General features: G+C 39.1%; 1 protein-coding gene and 1 long non-coding RNA gene across 5 annotated transcripts in view; both read left to right on the forward strand.

Moving 5' to 3' along the window:
- The window catches only part of BEND5 (BEN domain containing 5), a 694,656-nt gene that overhangs the window by 111,637 nt on the left and 560,766 nt on the right, over positions 1 to 22,253 (forward strand). The gene's annotated exons all lie outside the window — the stretch shown is intronic.
- On the forward strand, positions 10,650 to 13,092 carry LOC128415797 (uncharacterized). Its single transcript, XR_008331070.1, has 2 exons — positions 10,650 to 10,880; positions 12,797 to 13,092. It is a non-coding gene; the product is annotated as an uncharacterized LOC128415797 (long non-coding RNA).

A 22,253-nucleotide genomic window follows, 5' to 3' on the forward strand; every position in this document is an offset into this window, starting at 1 on the left:
AGCCTGCATTTTTACACTGTTAACCTGTCTGGCACCCAGGTGAAGACACCCAGCATTTAGTAATTCCAAATATTTAGTAATCTTTGCCATTTGCTAATTATGGATGCCTTTGCACCCACGGAATCCACAACCAGGCATCAAGGGCAGCAAGGGACAAAGGACTGTGTCTTTTGAGAGAGAAGGAGGTGCTGAGGGTGGTGCAGCTGAAGCAGGGAAGGCTATGTGCAAATAAATATTGGGAATTCAAGACCAGAGAGATGAAGGAAACAAGGCCATGGAGCGATTTGAAGCTAACAAGGAGCTTGTGTCGAATTCTAGGAGTGCACAAGAAGGCAGTGTAGGAGTTTTATTGGAATAAAGTGTTCCAGTTTTATGTTTCGTTTATCTGTGTAAGCCACCTTGGGATTACTTTGACCAAAAAGGTGGCACACAATTTCTTACATACACACTTTACTAAGATTTTGTTAAATGTTCTCTTATGTAATGGTAATTCTTTTCTAGGGGCTTCTATCCTCCTCTTCCTTCTGTGGGAAGAGATGAAGGGAGTGAATGCTTACTTCCCCCATTACTCTCCATGATGGAGGTGGCCTAAAAACCATTCTGTGCAGATCGCAGCACAATGAGAGGCTAAGTCTCTGTCATTTCTCACCACTTTTCTGAAGTGTGGGGAGAAGAGGAATAATAGCTTAGCTGAACACCCATCTGCTCAAGACACAAATGAGCCTCTAGGACCTCTCAGAAAACAGACAGAAAACATCCCCATCCCCATAAAACACCTTACTAAAAAAGAAGAAGAAAAAAAGTGAAACTGTACTTTTCCCTTGCAGACTTTAGTATGTGGTAACTGAGCAACTGAAATTTCTGTGACAACATCCTGGGATTTTCTTTCCTCCATTATGAGACTGGTTATAATTTGCCACCAAACTACAGTTTTAGCTACAAAGCACACTTTCTAGCATCATTATCTGAAAGCTAATAGCCTAGTTCACAAAAAGGAGACCAGCGATATAAGTTTTCTTAGCCATTAAAGTGCTATTCACAATCCTTTCAGAAATCACTATTTTATTTTCAGAGTGATACAATATTAATGCCTATCCGCAGAATGAAGAGAGCTATCCCAATTCACACAGAAACAATTTGCTTCATTAAATTTATATTACATAACTATATGGAGGAAGGAGATACACTAAGTTTCCATATCTACCTATACTACCTATGTCTGCTTACTGACATGCTCCTATTTATTTACTGGGTCTGACCTTGAAGAAAGTGGCCAGTGAGTTGTCCAATATACACTGAAGTAAATTTGTTCTTAGATTCTTGAATCAAAGGAAATAGCTTCCTGCCTGGAAGGCACTCATAAGATTAATTATGAATGAAAGTAAGAGATTCAAATGGTTCCTCTCTCACATGGGAAAGGATTTATGCCACTGCTGAATAGTAAATGATAATTATTGACTGACTTCACAACTGAGGTCAAAATCTTGAATAATATAATCCTTTTTTCAATCAACTATGCAAGGAAGTGGATGCTACCTTAATATTTCCTGAGAGACGTGATACAGCTAAATATTTCTGAGCCATATAAAAAGGTAGAAAGAATTGCAGAATTATCTAGGATACTTTGGGTTCATTTTTGCCTAATCAATTGTAATTTTGCAAGAATCACATGCCAAGGAGAGCGAAGTATGATTTATAGTTGTTTCTGTTCGACGATATGCAGGCAATTTGTTTGCTAGTGCACATGCTTTGTATTCAGAAGGTCTTAAATTCAATCCATGGAGAGTCACTACCAGTCAATGCAGACAGTACTGAGTTGGATGGATCAATGGTCTGATTCAGTGTTAGGCAGCTTTGTATGTCCCTATGTAATTATAATCCCATCTCCATCCATACCTCAGTTTCCCAACAATTTGAACATGTGATCTAAATGCGGTGCTTTCTTTGCATACTCTTTTGTTCTTTTCTTTATCCTCTCTGGTCTTATCCAGTCTGGCTTCCAACTTTTCTGAATAAAACTGTTGTTTACTCAGGTTTCCAGCTATCATCTTCTGAATATGGAATAGTTCTTACTAAAAGAACTAACCCCTTTTTGTTTTGGCAAGCCTACTCAGGCATGTAATTTTAACATGTAATTTTATTATGTATAATCATTTTTAAATTGTATTTTGTATTTATTTCTATTTTGATATAATTGTATGTCAACCTGCTTTTAATATTTGCTCTAATCTGTATCTAAAAAAATTGAAAATTTGTTTATTTTTATCTGTATTCTTAATGAATATTTTAAATTTGTTCTTTGTAAACCACTTGGAGGTTTTATATCAAGTGAGCAATATAAAAATGTAATTTAAAAATAAATGAAATAGTAAACTGTCTGTGGTCTGCACCACTTCAGACAGCTGTAGGGGCTGCAATTGCACATACCGAATGTTCTTCATGCAAAAATAATAATGAAAACCTGACACACGAAGAGCTAGATTTCAGGGGAAAGGTAAGTGCCATGTTCTTATAAAATAAGTTCTTTTTAAAGTTCTCTCACTCACATCATGCAGCACACATAATCAGTTGTTGGAAACTGATTTACTAAAATAACAATTGTATCCAACTGAATCATTGCATGCACAAAGTGACTTCTGCAAGTGCAACAGAACTTCCCCTCCTCCTCCTCCTTTCACATGCCTCCCCCCAAAAAAACTACTATGGGTTTCTTCCCAAGCAGATATAGGGACAGTGCGGGGGGCATAGGGGGTGGGGAATAAAGGGGAGGAAATTCTGTGGGGCTTTTGGAAATTGCTCCCCACGCAGAACAATTCAGTTCAGGGGTCCTCAAACTATGGTCCGCGGGCCAAATCCGGCCCGCCACGTCCTGAACCCGGTCCGCCCAGCAATTGCAGAGCCCGCTGCTGTCTTAATGGGTCTATGGCGAAAGGAAGTATGGCGTCCCGTGCATGAGTGCGACCTCTGTATCTGGTGTCCGTTGATACCATGAGTGGTTGGTTCATTGGTTGCGGGGTTGGGGGGCGATGCATGCGTAAGAGGAGGGATAATGCAATCCTGCACACGCGCAGCAGGCGGGCTGGCTGGCGCTTTTGCGTTCTCATCTCTCTGTGATCCATGACTGAGAGTTCCTTCAGCTGTGCTGCGTAAGGTGAGCGACTTGGGTGAGGCAACTGCGGGGGGGGGAGGTTGGCTGCCCCCCTTTTTCTTTTCAGCCGTTACGCTCTGAGGCCGGACAGGGAAGTGGCCATTTTGGGGCCAGGGAGCCTCATTCTACTGCCCAGCAGAGCAGATGGGAGGAGGCCCTGCCTCAGGATTGAGACTGGCAGGTGCTGAGGCATCTCTCCTCCAGCCTCCTTGGTCGGGGGTCATCCAGCAGTTGCAGGAAAAGCCAGCAGTTGCATTCCCAAACAAAACATGTTGATTTACTAGAAATGTTGCAAAAGGAGTTTCAAATCAGATTTTAAGAGCTTCATCTCCATGAACAGGACATACAGCTTTTCCGGAACCCATGTTCTGTTGATATTGAAATTGTTGATCCGATTTACCAAATGGAATTGGCCGAACTACAGAATTGTGACTCTCTGAAAGACGCATTCAAAACAAGCAGCCTCACTAATTTCTATGCATCTCTTCGCTCTTGAGACATAATCTCAATTCTTAATCTCAGGAACCATGCACTCAAAATTGCAACCATCTTTGGCAGCACCTATGTCTGTGAACAGACTTTTTCCTGAATGAAACATCTGAAATCTCCAACCACATCCAGACTAACTGGTGAACACTTGCATCACTTGCCACGACTAGCAGTGACAAATATGGAACTGGATATTGACCATCTCATTAGCCAAAAGCAGACATATACTTCCGATTGAAATACTTATAAGTTTATGTTGATTAAAATTGTTTTTCAATTTAAATATTGTATTGTTTTTCCTGTTTTTTGTGTGCTCCACAAATAAAATATGTGCAGTGTGCATAGGAATTCATTCATATTTTTTTCAAACTATAGTCAAGGCTCCAACAATGTCTGAGGGACAGTGAACTGGCCCCTTTTTAAAGAGTTTGAGGACCCCTGATTTAGTTGGATACAACCCATTGTTTATACAAGCGGGGCTGGCAAACAAATGTGTGAAGGGTTTTAGGCACTTCGCTCCACTCCCCCCCTTGTTTTATTCCCTCCCCAATATTCAGTCAGCATTCTATGCCAACTGAACATGCTCTCTGTTTTTAGGGGTTGGGGTACATTCTTTGGATTTCTCTCTGAAATTTTCTTTTACTTTTTGGTACTTCCAGAAACCTTGGGGTTCCCCCAAGCTCGCTGCTACCTTCATCTTGTGTGTGGTGCCATTTTAGGTACAGAGGGACCTGTACTCAGAGAACTTAGCTCTCTGTTAGTGAAGTATACATGATGAATCCACTTACTTCACATTGCCAGCTCTCCATTAAGAACAACTTTTTGACATAATATTATTTAATTTAACTGCTTTCAGTGGGCAGTAGTTCTCTGATCCCAGTCGCCAGAAATATTGTTAATAGCTGCTTCTACTGATATGTTTTTGGTCTGTGGTCAGAGAGCTTCACTTTTTTGGTGGTGGTGGGAGACCTAAAGCATTCTGAAATGATACTGAAAATCATTTGCTGAGCGATAAGAATTTTTCCTATCTATAGCCTACCCATATAGAAAATTCTGTAATTGTACTAGACATACTTTGGAAACTTTCCCAGAGGAATAATAGATAAGTTAACAGAGCACTTTTTAATTCTGCAAAGTGCACTCTTCCTTATAATTTACTTAATATAAAAATTTAATGTACTGCAGTTTACTGAACAAATTGCATTTAAAGTATTTTAGAGTTAGCAAGGGAGTTCTGCTTTGGTGCCCAGTTGGACTTTATGATTTGATTATCCAGATAACAACAAGCAGTAACAGAGTTCTCTCAATAAGTGGGTATGGAGATTGTCTCTCAGTGATGTTACTACTAAAGCAGAATTAGAATCCATAAAAGCAGGAAGAAAATTGTGCATGTCATGTGTGATTTCACACACTTTGGCTTAGATTCCTAAGGGAAATTCCATATGACTAAAGTCTTTTAGAGATATTCCCTTTGTTACCTCTTCCTCATCCTGGGACCAGATTTGAGGGAGGGGTTTCAACAGTAGTAATATATATAGTTTCATGCAGAGTGTGATATTCCAGTTCAGTCCCTGGCATCTCCATCTAAAATGCTCCTAGGTACCATAGCAGGCTAGGGGAGACCTCAGCCAGAGATTTTGAAACACTACTAACAATCAGTTAATGTATAGGCTAAGTAGATCAATGGGTGGAATTGGTATTAGACAGTTTCAAATATTTAAATAAATGGGTCAGTGATTAGGCACTTTGGCAATGTTTAAGATGGGGAAAGTACTGTAGGTTGTTGCATTATGAATGGATAAACCAGTTTTTCCCCACTGGTAATAACTATATTACTTAATACTTCATTCAGTGAGTATACTAGTATAATGTTGAATTTACTCCAGGGCAATGTTTCCCAACCTGTGGGCCATATTCCAATGCGGGTTGTGAAGCCTGTCTAAATGGCTCACAGGCTTTAGAAGTAAACCCCAAATAATTATTGGTTACAATCCTTAACTGGTATGATAAATACCAACTTTGTTTTGTTGGCATATTATAAAGCTGTATTGACACTTGTAACTGATCATCAAAAAGTCTGAATTTTAACATTTGCAAACTGTTCTCTGGAGGCTGGCAGCAGAGCTGGTCATAGTTCACCGCAAGTTGCTTACCATCAGAACTGAGCTGTAGTAGTAATTCAGAACAATACCCTGTACAAGCACCTTGTGGTGAACCATCACTGGATCTGCCAACGAGATTAGTTAATAGTTAAGCCAAGGGTGATGGAGCTTTGCTTAGTTGAAATAAGGAATAATATATCAACATTACATATCAATAATTATGTGAGACTATCTCTGACAACCATCAAATCCTGCATTGACTTCCCTATTGGCAAAATACAAGTTCAGGCACCCCATTGATACTTGCTAAAATGACTTTATCATGAATTAAACTATAAAAGATAGCCACAGTTAATTATATCTAACACTGCTCGTTTAAGCATTTGTTTTTTGAATACATTGTTATAGCTTATGAAGCAATATTCTGCAATCATATGGTTGGTGTACTTACATTCCCATAAACAAAACTGTGAATAACTTTGTAAGTACTATAAATATTTCAACAAATTCCACATGAATAGGGATGTTAAATATTTTTTTGTTTGGATGCCTCATGTAATGGCTGTGAAATAGGCAAACACATAGTTAAAAATTAAATGCAATGTCTACCAGAGACCCACGTTCCAAAATTCATGTGTCAATAAAGTGATGAATCATCATACCAAGTACATCTAGATTTGTGGGTCACCATCAAAAAAAGTTGGGAACTCTTGCTCTACAGAATGCCTTTGACAAAATAATTATTGGTGTTTGTGGCATTTGTCAAGTGTAAAAGGCCTCTACAAAGTACATGTGTGTCTTCGTTGACACTCAAATAATAGCAGTTCCATGTACAGACAGTTGTTTCAGTGTCTGTCATTTCCACTCCTAGTCACATAGCCTCCATCCTACATCAGACCTGTTCCTAATGCATATGCCCTAACCTGGTGGTTTAAGCATAACTGTAGGCCAAGAGCCCAACTTTGTATCCTCTTTCTTTTCCCCATATTCTATTCCCTTCCTTTCACTTGTCATTCATTCTCTGGCATCATTGATGTATAGAAATAGGCATTTGCACTTACCTCATTAACTGTAATAGATGGCCAAGGGATCTTTAGGCTGTTAAAACTTTAGGAAAGTCCTGTGCACATTTGCACACAGGGTTCTCTCCTGCAGATTCCCAGCTTGGCAGCATTTCCAGGAATGTGCATGACATCACATGTTACTGTCTGGTCCCATAGGCATGTCAGGAAGTTCTGCCACACTGGAGAGCCTCAGGCCACTTGAGCACTCATGGGGTTTTTCTAAAGCTTCAAGCGCCATAAAGACTTCTCAGTCACTTCATACACTTAATAGGGTAATTAACTCATATTAAATAAGTTAATTAATCTACAGTTAATAAGGCAAGCACAAACCTACCCTCTTCAAGGACATCTTCAATATCCCCCCATCCCAGTCCTGATCCAAAGGAAATTGATTGCCTAAGCAAGATGTAAATCAGTAGGCCTCAAGTTTCGGAACAGGGCTTATCCACAATTGCTATTTGTTGCGCTTCAGCTTTAAAGAGTGGCTTTTTGTGGGGAAAGCTCTGGGGTGAAAAAAATGGTACGGTACTCGGGCAGGAAACTTTAAAGCACAGCCCCCTGCCCAGAACCTGCAGGGCAAAAGCTAAGTGTGGATAAGCCCTAAGGCAAAGAGAGGTTATGGTCCTTGTCCAAGGTGCTGAATGCTTGTTCAGGACTGTAGTTAGCAGTCCTGCAGCTGAGGCAGAAGATAAAATTTGTCAGCTGAGTCTTGCAGCAATTTGCAGAGCTATACAATCTAGTTTGGGTATTCAGAATGGAAGACCCACCCCTGAGTGTTGCAACTGGCCATTTTCTAATAGTTCTTGACTGTTTTCTAGGCTCTGGCAACTGGTTTGAGGGACACTCATCAATGTTTTTTTTAATCCTCCACAAGGAGTCTATGACCGAGTCATAGAATCATTGAGTTGGAAGGTGCCCTGAGGATCATCTACATATTATTAATATTAATATTTCCTATTCCATGCTTTCTACCAAAGGAGTTCAGTGGCATAGATTTTTCCTCAGACTTCAAGAGACAGGATGCAGGCTTTTTTTTGTCAGTGGATCCACATGGGAAGGACAGCAGAGTGGATTCATCTTCTCAGGGCTGCCATCATAGGATTCTGTAGCTGAAGAATTCCTGTTTGGGGACCACGACCACCCCTTTCAAATGGGTGAAAAACATTAGTTGAAAGATTTGGCTGTGCTCTAGTTTCGTGAGTGTTGCTATAATCAGGCCCCAAACACGGTGCATAGGGGCTGTCATCTCCTAAACACCCCATTTGCCATTCACAAGCCTGGCAGTTATGGGGATAACTTAAAACTGCTAAATGTCTGTTCCATAAGTGGTAGTTATCCTGGCATGGCTCCATAGACTAATAGGTTTTGCTTTCAGAGTAGGATGTGGTTTGTCCTAGTTTTCAGCAAGCCTAAATGGTCTCTGTCTACCTAGGTATGCCTGAGCTCTCCACAATCTTGATGTGAAATGTGTGCTCCAGAATCAAATTTCAGATGTTATAACTTTTTTTTGTATGTATGGGTGCTTAGTGATTATGAAAATTCTTGTTTCAAATTAGATGCATTTATTATTTTTCAGTACATGTTGTGCTGATTGAGCAGTGTGCATTTGATTTCCAGAGGGCGAGTATAGCAGCCTTTACCAAATAAATAGCTGCACCAGGTTTAGAAATGGTTTTAGCTGTCCTCCAATGAGCAGCAGGATGGATAGCACTGAAGTGGGGCAAATTGCTTAAAATTCTTAAAAGTGACATTTTTGTCTCCGTTCTGTTCATAAAAGTTCAGGGTAGTGTGATGCAATTTTGCTGATATGGTAAATGTTTGACAACCTGCTGGTTTCATAGAATGCATCATTAATATACATTAAATTCTTCTGACATGCATTTTAAACACTTTCTCTCTTTTCTATACAGCTGCTTACTAACTGCAATGCATCCTTCTTTGCCCTCCTCCTTCCTTCCCCAGCCAATATTTTTCTCACTTATCTCCATTGGGAAATTAATATTTCTCAACTTCTGTACATTGAAGACAGCGCTCTGAAAAAAGACTTTCAGATGTTTAGAAATGTCACCCATTGCAAGAGCCTTTTGAATTAATATCTACGCAAAAGGTGGTGGAGTGAAGGGTGAACAGATTGGAGAGATCACAGCCCAGTAAATTCTAAAAATCTGTTCTCCCTTTGTTTTAATGGAAATTTCAAAGACTGGATAGCAGATCAACTGTGAGATAAATGTGAGGTGTGAGCTAGCTCAGTCTCTCCCCCACCCCATTCGTGCTTTTCTGCACATCTTCTGTACGTTATTCAGGTACCATTGCAGAGAAGCCTCTTATCAAATTTATGCTTACAGTTGAAAATGACACACCTGCCCAGTATCTATGGTAACAAAGGTTCTCTTCAGTCTCAGCTTTCTTACTCCTCTTTCATTAAAAAAAAAAATCATCCAGAAATAGTAGCATTTAATAGCAGTTTTAAATCTGTTTTCTTTTTTTTTAAAAAAAGTATTGCCATTTCTTAGTATCACTTCAAAAAGGATGGGATAATCTTTTCACTTAGAAGCATTTCAGTGCTGCTTAAAGAAGTTTGCATTTATCATCTAGATTGTTACAAAACAGAAATGTGCTCAGACATGCTCACCAATGCAAAACCTAGAGAATAAACCAAAATCTCTATAGGCCACCATCATAAAAAATCCATTAGAAATTGAACTTTTCTGCATAGTAGAAGCAACTTGAGTTGCTGCGAAATTTTGCCAACAGCAAATTTGCCAGGTAAAATTGGAGATTTCTCCAATTCTGATAAACCCTGGTAGGTGCAAGCTATCATTGCAATACCAGCTTCTGGGGAACAGTGCAGTTACATTTATGTTCCACTTACGGTCTTCCAAAGGGCATCTGTATTGGCCACAGTGGGAAAAGAATGCTGGACTAGATGGGGCTTTGGTTTTGTCCAGCTGGGCTCTTCTTACGTGTCTCTCTCCTGCGAGTCAGGAAGTAATCCTAAAAACAGTTCCTTGGCAAAAGCTGTAATTGTGTTGTTATTGTTCTTTTTTTGCAATACACTCTTTCAAGGATTTTTGTTATAAAGCTTAATATTCTTTAGTTCTGTAGTGATTTTTTACCGGAAACAAAAGCTTTTAAATGGTTTGATGTGTGTTCCAAAAGGGAAGCAGATATAAAATATTAGGGCAAAACAGAAACCTAAAGCATAACCTTATGATGATGGAGAGTGCTTCTGTCTTTGCTGTACATAGCTCCATTTCCATCAAATAACTGCAATTCTTGTTCTTCAGTAAACCCATTTCTTGGCACAGTCCTTGAGCGTAGAGTTAGAGCCAGAGGAAATAATGTCATATACTGATTCCTCCTGGTGATATAAGAGTCCTTGTAACTTTGTCTAGAATCTTTTTTTAAGGGGGGATTTAAATGGTCAGTTATCAATTTGCACCCCTGAGGTGTGGCATAATAGTTGTTCCAAGAAGTTATTTATTTATTTTATTTGTAAGTGCCTCAAAGTAACATACATTAAAACCAATTAAAACAAATTCAACCAGTAAAAGTCTCAAACGACATCTATACTGATAGAAGATGAGTCTTACTGATCTTGCCCAATATTATTCCTCTCACCTGTTACTTGAAGGGGGTTAATTCCTCACTTTGACAAAATGGTCTTTAGGCCAGATAAGGTCCTTGTCCACAACATTATTTTTTTTCTTCCATAGTGATCAGGAAATAATTTTACCCTCATGCTTAGCTAATTCTACTCATCCTCAAGAACACCTTTGGTATACCTTAGGTATACCTGTAGAGCACTTTGCTTTTGCTTTTGTTTAGTTTGCAGGAAGTCTGGGGTCCATTTATTTGTTTGGATGCAAATGTATAGGAAACAAATTCTCTAAAACAGGGATGTCCAGCAGGTCGATCGGGATTAACTGGTCGATCCCCAGGAGGTTGCAGTCGATTGCTGTTGATCACGGGCTCATTTTCCTTTGCTTTTGCCTAAGAGCACCTGGCCCTGGCCCCTGCTTGGATTTTCTCCTGATATCTGTAACGGAAGACAGAGTTTTTCACAGCGCTGATTTGGTGAGCGACTAATCATGTTCCCCCTTAAAAGTCCCCCCCAACTGAACCCCCCCAACAAAATGGGCATAAAATGGGGCATTCCCCCTCTTTAAAAAACTCTCAACAACTTTGACCCAGATTTTAATTCTGAAAGTAGATTGCAGTCCCTCGGGAGTTGGCCACCCCTGCTCTAAAACTACCATTTCTAGCTGGTTAAATGAGTGCATGTTTCAGATAGCATAGGCAACCAGCTACCAGGAAGTTACAACCCATAACAGGAAAGCCATCCAGAAGTCTTGGAGAACAAAAATTCATGGTAAAGCAATTTCCCTCTTGGGAACAACTGCAGTAGTTTTTTCAAATTCTATCCTCATTTTCTCTTTTGTTTTAGCAAGAATAATGGTACCTTGTCCACATTAAACACAGTGGGAGTGCTTGCCCATGACTTCATTGGAGACTAAAATGAAAGTTTTATTATAAACCAGAGGAAGCTTTTGTGTGGTGTTGTAATGTGAACAGCTGTTTAGGTTGAAGATAATTTAGGTCAACTGTTCTGTGGTGGGTTTTTGTTTGTTTGTTTGTTTCTTGGTATTGCAACACTTTCCCCCCACTGCAGAAATTTGTCAGAGAAATATATAATCTGTAAGTAAAAGTGTTATTTTGCTTGTTTGTCAAATTACACATTATGCTTAGCTATAATATTTCTTAGTAAAATTAACTTGAAGAAATACAATTAATTCTGTTTGGAAAATCCCCTAGGAAAAAGCTGTACACAGTTAACTATGATTTTTGATGAAGGTGACTTCCTTATCAAATTCTGTTATTGCACACTATATTAAATGTCCGCAGCTTTATAGGTATGTGTTTCAAATATTTTAATTATCACCCTTAAAGTGAAGAATAGTACAAACCTACAGTTCCATAAATATGGAGCCTGTTCTGATGTACTTCGTTTTGATATTGTTTTTACTTAATAATCATAATAGCACATTTGTGATCAAAAGAAAGTTAAAGCTCCTGGTGTTACTTTATTTTTTAATTGTAGGCTCACATTCTTCTAAGACCTGTGTTGCTTTGGTCCTTTGTTTATCTTGTTCATCCCTATTTTTCCATCCTAGGCACTAAAAGGCTATTTATATAAATCTGAGCATGCTTTCAGAGCATAGACTAAAAGCAATTTTGAACTTAAAATAATTTAGTGCTTTGACACTGGCCTGGTTCACATGTAACATAAAGCTGAAATATGCCTTGGGGCAAATGAGCAACTTGTGTGCATTCCTGGAGTGAAGATCATGACCACAGTGCTTTTTTCCTAATCCTGCTTCTATGTTATCCTGGACTAAGTTAAAAGTTTGGCTTCGCATGGCATATGAACCCAGGTTCATGGTTTGTCTCACTCTGGACGAGGTTTGTTCTTGGCTTAATGTGTGTGATTTATTGAAGGGAGACAAATCACAAGAAAAAAACTGAACCATTGTAGAACTGTGCTCCAAGCCCCATGGAAGTAAAACAAGGAACTGTAGCCACCTTGGAGGTTGTATCAACAGAATAGGGAGTGCGGGACATAAAGATTTTGATAACTAAATAATACTACTTCAAGGAAGTATGAGGAAACAGGAAAAGGCACTTCTGTTGAGGAGCAGAGGATCTATGGTTGTTTCTCAGTAGCCATCTCAGTTCAAGAAAAATGTAAATGGCAAACCTTCACTTATGAAAACAACAACTGCATGAGAATGACGTTATAAAATGAACATGAAAAATATGCTAATAAGGATAGTATGAGCAATAATATTGGAGGTGTAAAAGTTATTTAACTACATATTATGAAAAATTAAAATTCACATCGGCACTTAAATGACTGAAAGTGCACATGCTTCAACAATGTACAAAAATACACAACCTTGTTTTTCTTCTTCTTTCCTTTGCTTTGCCAGCAGACCTTCTTTCACCATGGGAAGAGAGGAGGAGACTGGGCAGCACAGACAGAAGGCACACCACCAAATTGATACTCTGGAGGAGCTAAGCAAAGGATCTGGCTGTTAGGATGGGCTAAGTGGAATAGACATTTGTTTCTAAAAAAAGAATGTCAAGAGATAATTCCTTATTTTTGCTAAAGGGAAGCACAACTTTTCTTGGCCAACTTTTGGCTGAAATGATAAGCATATTACAGATGTTTACTTTCTCATTTTTGTTTTCATGGTCAAAAATAAAGATCTCTCCTATTGATATTCTTCATTTTCTCATGTGGTTATTTTTAAAACTAACATACAATAAAAAAATAGACAAACAATGTCTATTTGTGGAAATCTTCATGGGACACATCTTCTTCAATGTCTTTTCCCTCAGGATTCTGTTCATGCTATTCTACACCAGAGACCTCTTTCAAACCCTACTCTTCCTCCTGCATTACAGGTGAGAAAAGAGACTGGGCATTTTATTTTTATTTATTTATCTATTAAATTTCTATAACACCCTTCATCCGAGGATCACAGGGCAGCTTACAATATAAAAACACAAAATTTCATAACATAGTAACAAACAAGCAAAATAATGCCCTCATCACCAGTTTAAAAGGCCATATATTGCTTAATTAGCCAGAGGCTTAGGAGAAGAGAAATGTTTTTGCCTGGCACCTAAAGATTTGCAATGAAGGTGACAGGCTTGCCTCAGGGTCATGTCATGCTACTGTTTCTTGTAAAAGCAAGCATCTCAACATTTGAAGGCAACAGACAAGTTTTCCTGGTCCCAACAACAAACCCAACTTCCAAACAGCCTCTCTGAAGAAAGTCTTGTTGGTAGGCAAGACAAATGGTAAATTTATAAAGACATTGAGCTGGCTTATTATCATTATTTTAAAACTTTTAAACTCCAGCATATCCAGATATGCTACAGCTCCATTTCAAGTACCTTAACATTGAATAGACCTTTCTCTTTTCCCTCCAAACCAGAGTGTAAAAGGTCAGAGACTTCAAACTGTGTCACCCCACTCCACTCTTTTCAGGCTTCCTGGGACTTCTTTTTTCATTTTCATAACTGTATTTTCAAGATTTCTTGTCAAGAGAGATAATATACGTAGTCCTTTATCCTTCTTGCTTTTCCTACAATGTCTCCAGGTGAGCAGACATCAAGGATGGTCTCTGAAGGATAAGGGATGGGTCAAGAAATGCAGCTGTGCAGTAGCTCAGACTCAGTCTGATTTATTGGAAGTGTTTTTGTTGAGGGTGTATGTAAGCAGTATATTAAGGCCCACATCTTTGTTGACCACCTCAAGCCTTGCAGCACTGTCTCTTACCTTGTGCCCACTCACTGTCAGGAGCAGAGTAATTTTCCCCACTGCTGTGCCGTCTCAAATAGCATAGCTGGCTGATCAGCACACATGCTATAATTATGGGTTGGATCTTAATATATGCTACATGAAGGAAATTTATGGAAGGAAAGTTTTGTATCCTTTTCTAGATCCAGCAAAACCCCTATTCTCAAAAAGCTGCTCTGAAAAGTTGGTTAGGCCTTCCTCAACAATGTTGGATGGGGTGCAGGAAGCTGTTGGGGGATAGATAGAGTTATCCAGAATTGGACTTGGGTCCTAATGATAATTAAACTCCCAGGCAGCCTCTTACACCTCATTTCAGAACTACCCTTTGACTTCCTGGGGAGGCCTTTTAAGCGGTCACAGGGAGCTACAGGGAAACAAGAGATTGAAAACTTTCATTCCTTGAACTTGCTTAAGTTACCTTATCCATTCCTGTACCTGCTTTTTTTCTTGCATTATTCATTACTTGCTAGATGCTGGCTGTGTAGCCTCCCAATCATATAAAATTATCGTTCCAATGGGTAGTTTTGTCTTGTAGAATTTCAGAGTAAGGCAAGTTTATGCTGTTCTGCAAGTACTTTGGGTCCTATGGTGCTTTTGCAGACCATCTGAACTGGGCACAAAGGTTACTAGCTGTTGTGATACTGTGTCTTCTTCTGCACCAACTGTCCTAAGGAAGGGGTTCACTGCTGGGTTTATGTGGTACAAGACGTGGCATCTGTTGAAGACCTAGATCCTGAAGTGTATTGTCACTTGGCTATGATGTAACCCAACTACTGTCAGCCATTTTCAAATTATCAAATGACTTCCAGCATGTCCTGCTATGTTAGTCCTTGGAAAAGTTGACAGGGACAAGACGGCTTCCTCACCTACAATCCTTGAGCCATGATCTGAGTCCATGTTTATGACCACTGACTAAATTCACTATTTGTGGGCTGGTCTACATGTAAGCTGTGATCTGCACCTCATTGGTCTTCAGTCGGGTCTTCAAGCCACCACAAAGGCCAGCTTAGCAAAGTTTTCCTGGAAAGGTAACAATGGGAAAATTCCTTCAAGGAAGATAGTGATAAACCAATGAAAATCAGAAACCTTCTCCTTCATTATACAAGCATAGGAGAATATCCACTGCATTGGAAGCATAGTGCATTGAGAATCTTCACTTTCCTGTCAAGTGGTTGCCACTCTCATGGCTGTTTCCAGTCTACCAATTTCTCCTGGTTATTGATATGTGGCTTTTTTCTCCTTCATCAGCTGAACATAACCCTCAGGCATTGACCAGCAAATATAGAGGCATCAAAACCACCAACCAACAGATAACAGCAAATATAAAGAAGGAACTATAACACAATTGCACGAAAGAAATATGCCAAAGGAGCATTAAAATACATCAGTATACGTAACTCTGCATAATTTATCAGCGGCTGTTAAATCAGCTGGACAAGACTACTCAAGTTATACCTTCAAAGGTTAATCGAAAGACAGTATTTTAGTATTTTAAAAGTAAACACTTTGAACTTCAAACTAATCGAAGTTTTCAACAGACTTCAAAGGCAGCCTCATCAACTCCAGCCTGGAGGTTGCCAAGACCTGAATGCCAGTGACCAATTTGACCTTCTCCAGGAGCAGCCACAGACTCACCAGTATATGTTGCTGAAAGGCATACCTTGTGATAGATGCCAGCCAGGTTTCAGGAACAGAGTTTAGGTCTAGGAGCAGCTCAAGAGTGTATATGGGAATACAATCTTCTACTGAAACTTCATCTTCTCCCGTGTTAACTAGAAGAACTGTCATCAAAATCTCCATTTTGTCTGGATCGAACCTTACTCATTCAGCTCCTCCCTGATTTCAAACTCTTGCAATTTCAAAATTGCAGTATGTATAAAACTGAGAAGTTCTAAACAGAACTCCACAAGCTCCTTGATTCCCCATAGCTGCACTAAAATAGAGCATGGTCTGTTGTAAATAGGATTTAATAAACCGAGGAGATGTCAACAATTCAAAGTTAGACTGTCTAAACTTCTTCTGAGGGCAAGATGTTGGTGCTCATAATGCACAGCCTTAGAACATAAGCAGTATCATTGCAAAGAAAGGATTTTCTCTAGTTCCCTGTAAATGTTTTGCTACCCACTGTATACATATGCCCTTCTCTATCCAGATATGCTCGCTTAAAACCTATTTAACTGAGTGTGTGATTGCAAACCTTAGGTTATACTGTCATGAACTCAAAATTATATGCCTCTCCTAGCTTTTAATAATAGCTGTTATGTGAATCTCAACTAATATTGTGTGTGTAAATGTATTGTTTCGTCTTTCTTCAGCTCTCCTTCATTCACCATATGTTTTTTCAGGCAGACTTGCACAGATAAGATCACTTTCATTCTCCCTTTCTAAGCATTCTTAAAACAGTACGATTGTTGTCATAGTGATACTGTAATATCATGAGAATGGGGATGAGTATTGTAGGAGGAGGAAGAAAGGAAGTGACTGACTTGTATTTAAATGCATACACAAACAGGATTACTGACAATTTCTAAATAAACTAAGATAACTTATGAACACATTAATGGTAAATTAATGTTTGATTAAATGTGCTTTTAATTTTTTCTCTTGTGAGAAAATTATTCTCTAGATAAAATGACATAAATCCTTATCTCTATGTGAAGACAGTGCAGTAATTTCCAATTAGAAGCACGCATGAGCTGCAGACAAACTCAGAAGCTTCTATAATGCCTTGTTAAATCTCTTCCACTGTAGTTATAGGTGTAATATCAATAGAGATAACATTTACAGGGTTAAAAGGTAAAGCAGGAAGCAGCTGGTTTATGATTGGTAAATGCAGCCACAACAGTTGGGATCTATAGAGACATGCAATTCCTTCTGCCCACGAACCAGAACTTCCTCATTTTTTGACTGCATCAGAGACGGTTGAATGTCACCTCTGAAACCTTATTGTTATCTTGCAAAGTTCCCTGAGCAATCTTCTGGATCCCCACCCTAAAAAAAGAAAGAAAGGTCATTTAATTTTCATTCTAGAACATCTGCTGTTAATTCAAAATTAGGTACAAAATATTTCAGGGGCTATACATGTAGGGGTTTCATAGCCAAGTACAGTGGTACCTCGGGTTAAGAACTTAATTTGTTCTGAAGGTCCGTTCTTAACCTGAAACTGTTCTTAACCTGAGGTATCACTTTAGCTAATGGGGCCTCCTGCTGCTGCTGCGCTGCCAGAGCACGATTTCTGTTCTCATCCTGAAGCAAAGTTCTTACCCCGAGGTACTATTTCTGGGTTAGCGGAGTCTGTAACCTGAAGTGTCTGTAACCTGAAGCGTCTGTAACCCGAGGTACCACTGTATTGGATTGTATAAGTGGGGAAGAAGCTAAGTGACCTATATACACTTGTTTATTTGTTGCATTTCTTCATGGCTTTCTTTACAAAAATGCAAGGATGCAGTGTACATTTTGGCTACTGCCCAGCAAGGCTTAACAGAATAACAGAGCCTCCACCACAAGCTGGGCCAGCTCGGCACCTGCTTGCTCCTGGAATGCCTGATTCCAGAACTTTCCACTGTCTCCTTCATTGGGGAACACACTGGCCGCACTTCCACTCACCTGCATGTTGGGTGCATGGAAGCAGAGCTATGTGTTATCAGAGTGACTCTGGCATCTCAGAGGCCAGTGGAGGGAAACCTCCACCCAATGCTGCAGTACCCCCAAACAACCTAGCACAAAGTGGGGTGGATTGTTCTGTAAACCATTGAGATGATTGGTCTATATTTTTCTGTTGATAAATACTTCTAATCTTGGATAAACCAGTAAATTTACCAAAGTACTTACGTATCTGTTACATGCAGATGTTTACTGTTTTCATTTTTTTGTCCTTTAAAAATATATACTGCATTGTTGATGAACAAAGGTTTGAAAGTGAACAAATAAGTATATTGCATCACAGATACTATTCATTCTTTTGAAAGTAGCATAGGATATGGAAAGATGAGACAAGGAGCATCATGGAATTGGCTTCTGCAGGGGCTGTTCTACAATGCAATATCTATGAATTTTCATTATAAACATTAATACATTTTTACCAGTTTTCATGTCTTAAGCCACCAAGGGGCAGCATGGTGCAGTGAATACTGTGTTTGGATTGGGTGTGAGAAATTTAGGTTCAAATACCTGATCAGAATATAGATGAGCAGATTACTATGGTCACAATCCAGAGTTGCATTACTGGTTTTACATGCCCACTGGAGTTTGGGGCTTGTGTTTCTCAGAAGCTAAATAGCAAACTGTGTTTTTAAAATTTGAGATAAGAATTGCAAATTACTTTGAATTTTTAATATTTTATTGGGAGCTGCCCAGAGTGACTGGGGCAATCCAGTTAGATGGGAGGCATATACATAATCCATTATTATTATTATTATTATTAGTAGTAGTAGTAGTAGAAATGGCATGTCTTGAAAATATTATCTGATGCACATCCCCATAGTACTGAGGCAGTGTAACTGCTGTACCTTTACCTAAGTAAGCATAGTTTGTTGTATAACAGTACATTCTACTCTGATTGGCAACAGCTTTCCAAAGACTCAGACAACTTTCTGTTCTAGTCCTACTATCTGAGATTTTTTTTAATCAAGTTTGAACTTGGGATCTTCTCCATGTGACATATACGCTCCATCACTGAGCTGTAAACCTTCCTTCTTCTTCAGCTTATTTAGTCCTTTTAACTGCATCAACATAAGTATAGTGTCCAGATCAAGGAAAATAATAGTATCATTCTATTTTGCCTTGGTCAGACTATTTTGCCTTGGTCAGGTTTGAGCAGGGTTTCCCTGAATTACATTCTGATTGGATCCCAGAATATCTCGTTTTTTTGTCCAGTGCTCTGGCGTGAGTTAGCTGGTTCACACCAGAGTACAAGACCAAAAGACACACATTTTTTGGTCTTGCACTCCTGCAAGAGCTCAGGACACTCCCCCCCCCTCCAAAGAGTGTCCTGATATTGAAAAATGGGATGATGGAGGATAAGCAATTCTGTGAGATCGGGGATTTAATCTGAGACCTCTATGCAGAGCATGCACTCTATCTACCACAGAGCTACAACCTTTCTGAAGCAGCTATGCTTACATTCCAGTCTACCGTTCTGCATATGGGAATGCATATCGAAAATCTGTTGCAGCTCATGGACCTTGGGAAACACAGATAAAAAGGAAAACAGAGAACTGTAAAGGGCAGAAACAACAGAGCAATATGAGGCTTTGCAAGGGCCTAATCCAATGTAGGCAGTTTGACACTGTGCTTCAGCGTGATGGGAGAGGCAGAAAACGCATCAAGTCACCCTGCTTTACCTCATTATACAGACCACACACTGAACTGCTGTACACTTTTATACAGTTTGTTCTGGAACAACAGAGTAACTTTTTTATTTTTTCCTGACAAATACAGATGTGGTCTTTTACTCTGCCCTGTGTTACAAATGCTGTACAACTTAATTGGGCATTGGCAGAACGCTTGCTTAAACGCTTGCAAGAAATTAGTAGAAATCTACAGGTTAAGAACAGTGAGAAATGAGAAGGCAATGTTTTATGTGAAAATTAGATACAAATAAATAAACTATGTGAGCATTGGTATAAAAGCAGGAAGCGATATCATTACTAATCAATCTTGAACATTCTCTCTCTTGCAGATGTCGATACAAAGTTATGTGCTACAATAATTGTAGTGTAGGCTCTCTGGTAATTACTGTTGTTCATTTGGCATGTTTGGAAAAAAGAAAGAACGAAATAAAAGAGTCTTGCAGTCAGCAGCTGCAAATCTCTAAGGAACAAGCAAAAAGATAGCAGAAGGGTGATAGTCATCCATCATTCCTGACAATTTCACAGCCTAGAATAACTTGACAGAGACCCAGAACAAAATGTTATTGAGAATTGAATGCTGCTAAGCTGAGTGAATTGACTTTCTGATGACGAAGTGGGACTTGCTTAAAGTGGCTGGTCACGTTTTTGTTTTATTTATTTATTCTGCGCTATACCTGTTCCTCTGTAGTGGACATTCTGGAATCTCTTTCTGGCCCAGGGTCATTTTGGGATGCCACATCTTTGCAGGGAATTACCTTCTAAAAAAAAGTAGGGCTGTCATGCTTAATCAATTGCATAGTTGATTAATGATCTCATTTCCACCAATTAATCATTCAATTAAATCTAAATAAATATGCATGTTAACACAAGCTTCAATTCACTGTTAGAAAGAAAAGCCTATACTGATTCTTAATACAACAGGAAACTGAAATAGACTCAAAAATAGAAAAAAGTGTTCTTAATTCATATCTTCACTGATTAACATTGACCCCACAACTCAGACAAACAACTCAGACAAACTATAATATGCTAGCCATTATTACAACAACATAGTCTAAATCTAAGACAGAAGTTAAGCATGATTAAGGCTAAACATTTCAATGGGTTAAGCAAGTTTAAGTCTGGGTTGAATTCACCCCAGTTTTTTTTGTTATTTACCATAATGGATAACCCTGGCTATTATTTGAAAAACACTTTAACGCAAGTATGAATATCCACTTTAGCCTTAGTTCTCCTCTGGTAAAAGGAAAATGGAGATTTTCAGGAAGATTATAGGGATAAAATGGAATTACAAGGCACTCTGTACGTTTAACTTGTATCTGTTAGTGCTATTGCAGTAGTGGAATTTTAGTCCACTACATGTGTTAATCACTTTGCCAATGCGTAATCGTATTTGCGTAATTGGCAATACTGCTTTATGAATGGTCACTCCAATTATTCTACATACATTTAGTATTACTGTATTTCTTTAATTTCATTTCTCTCTGGCATCACTGCTAGCATTTCTCTCTCTCACTGCCAAGTGTACCTGTGTCTACCAGCTGAGGATAATGCTGCATCAGATGAAGTGGACGATAATACACAAACGCTTATGCCATAATAAATCAGTTAGTCTTTAAGGCTTGAAAAGACTTTCTGTTGTTTTCACTTTGAGAGACTGACAAAGGTAGCCCTCTGGAAATTGCTTTTGAAACTTGTTTATTTCAGGCTTGGCCAACTTTCAAATTCTTGAGGGCCACTCTAGACCAGGTGGTGGAACAATCCAAATCCCTCACAGATGGTCAGGCTTTATAGCAACATTGGTTTGCTTGGTAGTAAGTGCTTCACAGGTATGTGCTCAGATAGCATTAAGTCATTGAAGGGAGGGTGGCTGCAAACCAATGAATTTAGCAAAATACACTTTCAAAAGGCAGAACTGACAGTGTTCTTTGCCTTTCATAATATGCATGAGAGGAAAACAATGGGTGGTATCCACTGTTACTCATACTCAGAGTAAACCCATTGAAGTCAATGTATTTATTGAAATGCACTTATAAACCACTTAATATTTCAAAAAGCTCCTAACAGTAGTTCTTTTATTTTAGTAACTCAACTCTGGTTATGATTTAGTTGGCTATCACCCAATAATGTAAAAAAATACACTGATCCATTGATTTTTGTACCATTGAAGCTGCTTAAAAAACCCCCAACTACTACTATATCTTGATTTGAAATTTGTTAGCATTACTTAGAGCCATATACATTTGTTTTAGGGGTTAGATCCAATGTAAGGCTCACCATCTGTCCATCTCTGATTTATTTAATACCAATAAGATGTTAGGTGCAGTGTTGTTGTTGTTTAGTCGCTTAGTCGTGTCTGACTCTTCGTGACCCCATGGACCAGAGCACGCCAGGCACTCCTGTCTTTCACTGCCTCCTGCAGTTTGGTCAAACTCATGCTGGTAGCTTTGAGAACACTGTCCAACCATCTTGTCCTCTGTCGTCCCCTTCTCCTTGTGCCCTCAATCTTTCCCAACATCAGGGTCTTTTCCAGGGAGTCTTCTCTTCTTATGAGGTGGCCAAAGTATTGCAGCCTCAGCTTCACGATCTGTCCTTCCAGTGAGCACTCAGGGCTGATTTCCTTAAGAAAGGAGAGGTTTGATCTTTTTGCAGTCCATGGGACTCTCAAGAGTCTCCTCCAACACCATAATTCAAAAGCATTAGGTGCAGTACAAAACATATAAATCCCTA

This window comes from Podarcis raffonei, chromosome 6, assembly GCF_027172205.1.
Source record: "Podarcis raffonei isolate rPodRaf1 chromosome 6, rPodRaf1.pri, whole genome shotgun sequence".
Classification (NCBI taxonomy): Eukaryota; Metazoa; Chordata; class Lepidosauria; order Squamata; family Lacertidae; genus Podarcis; species Podarcis raffonei.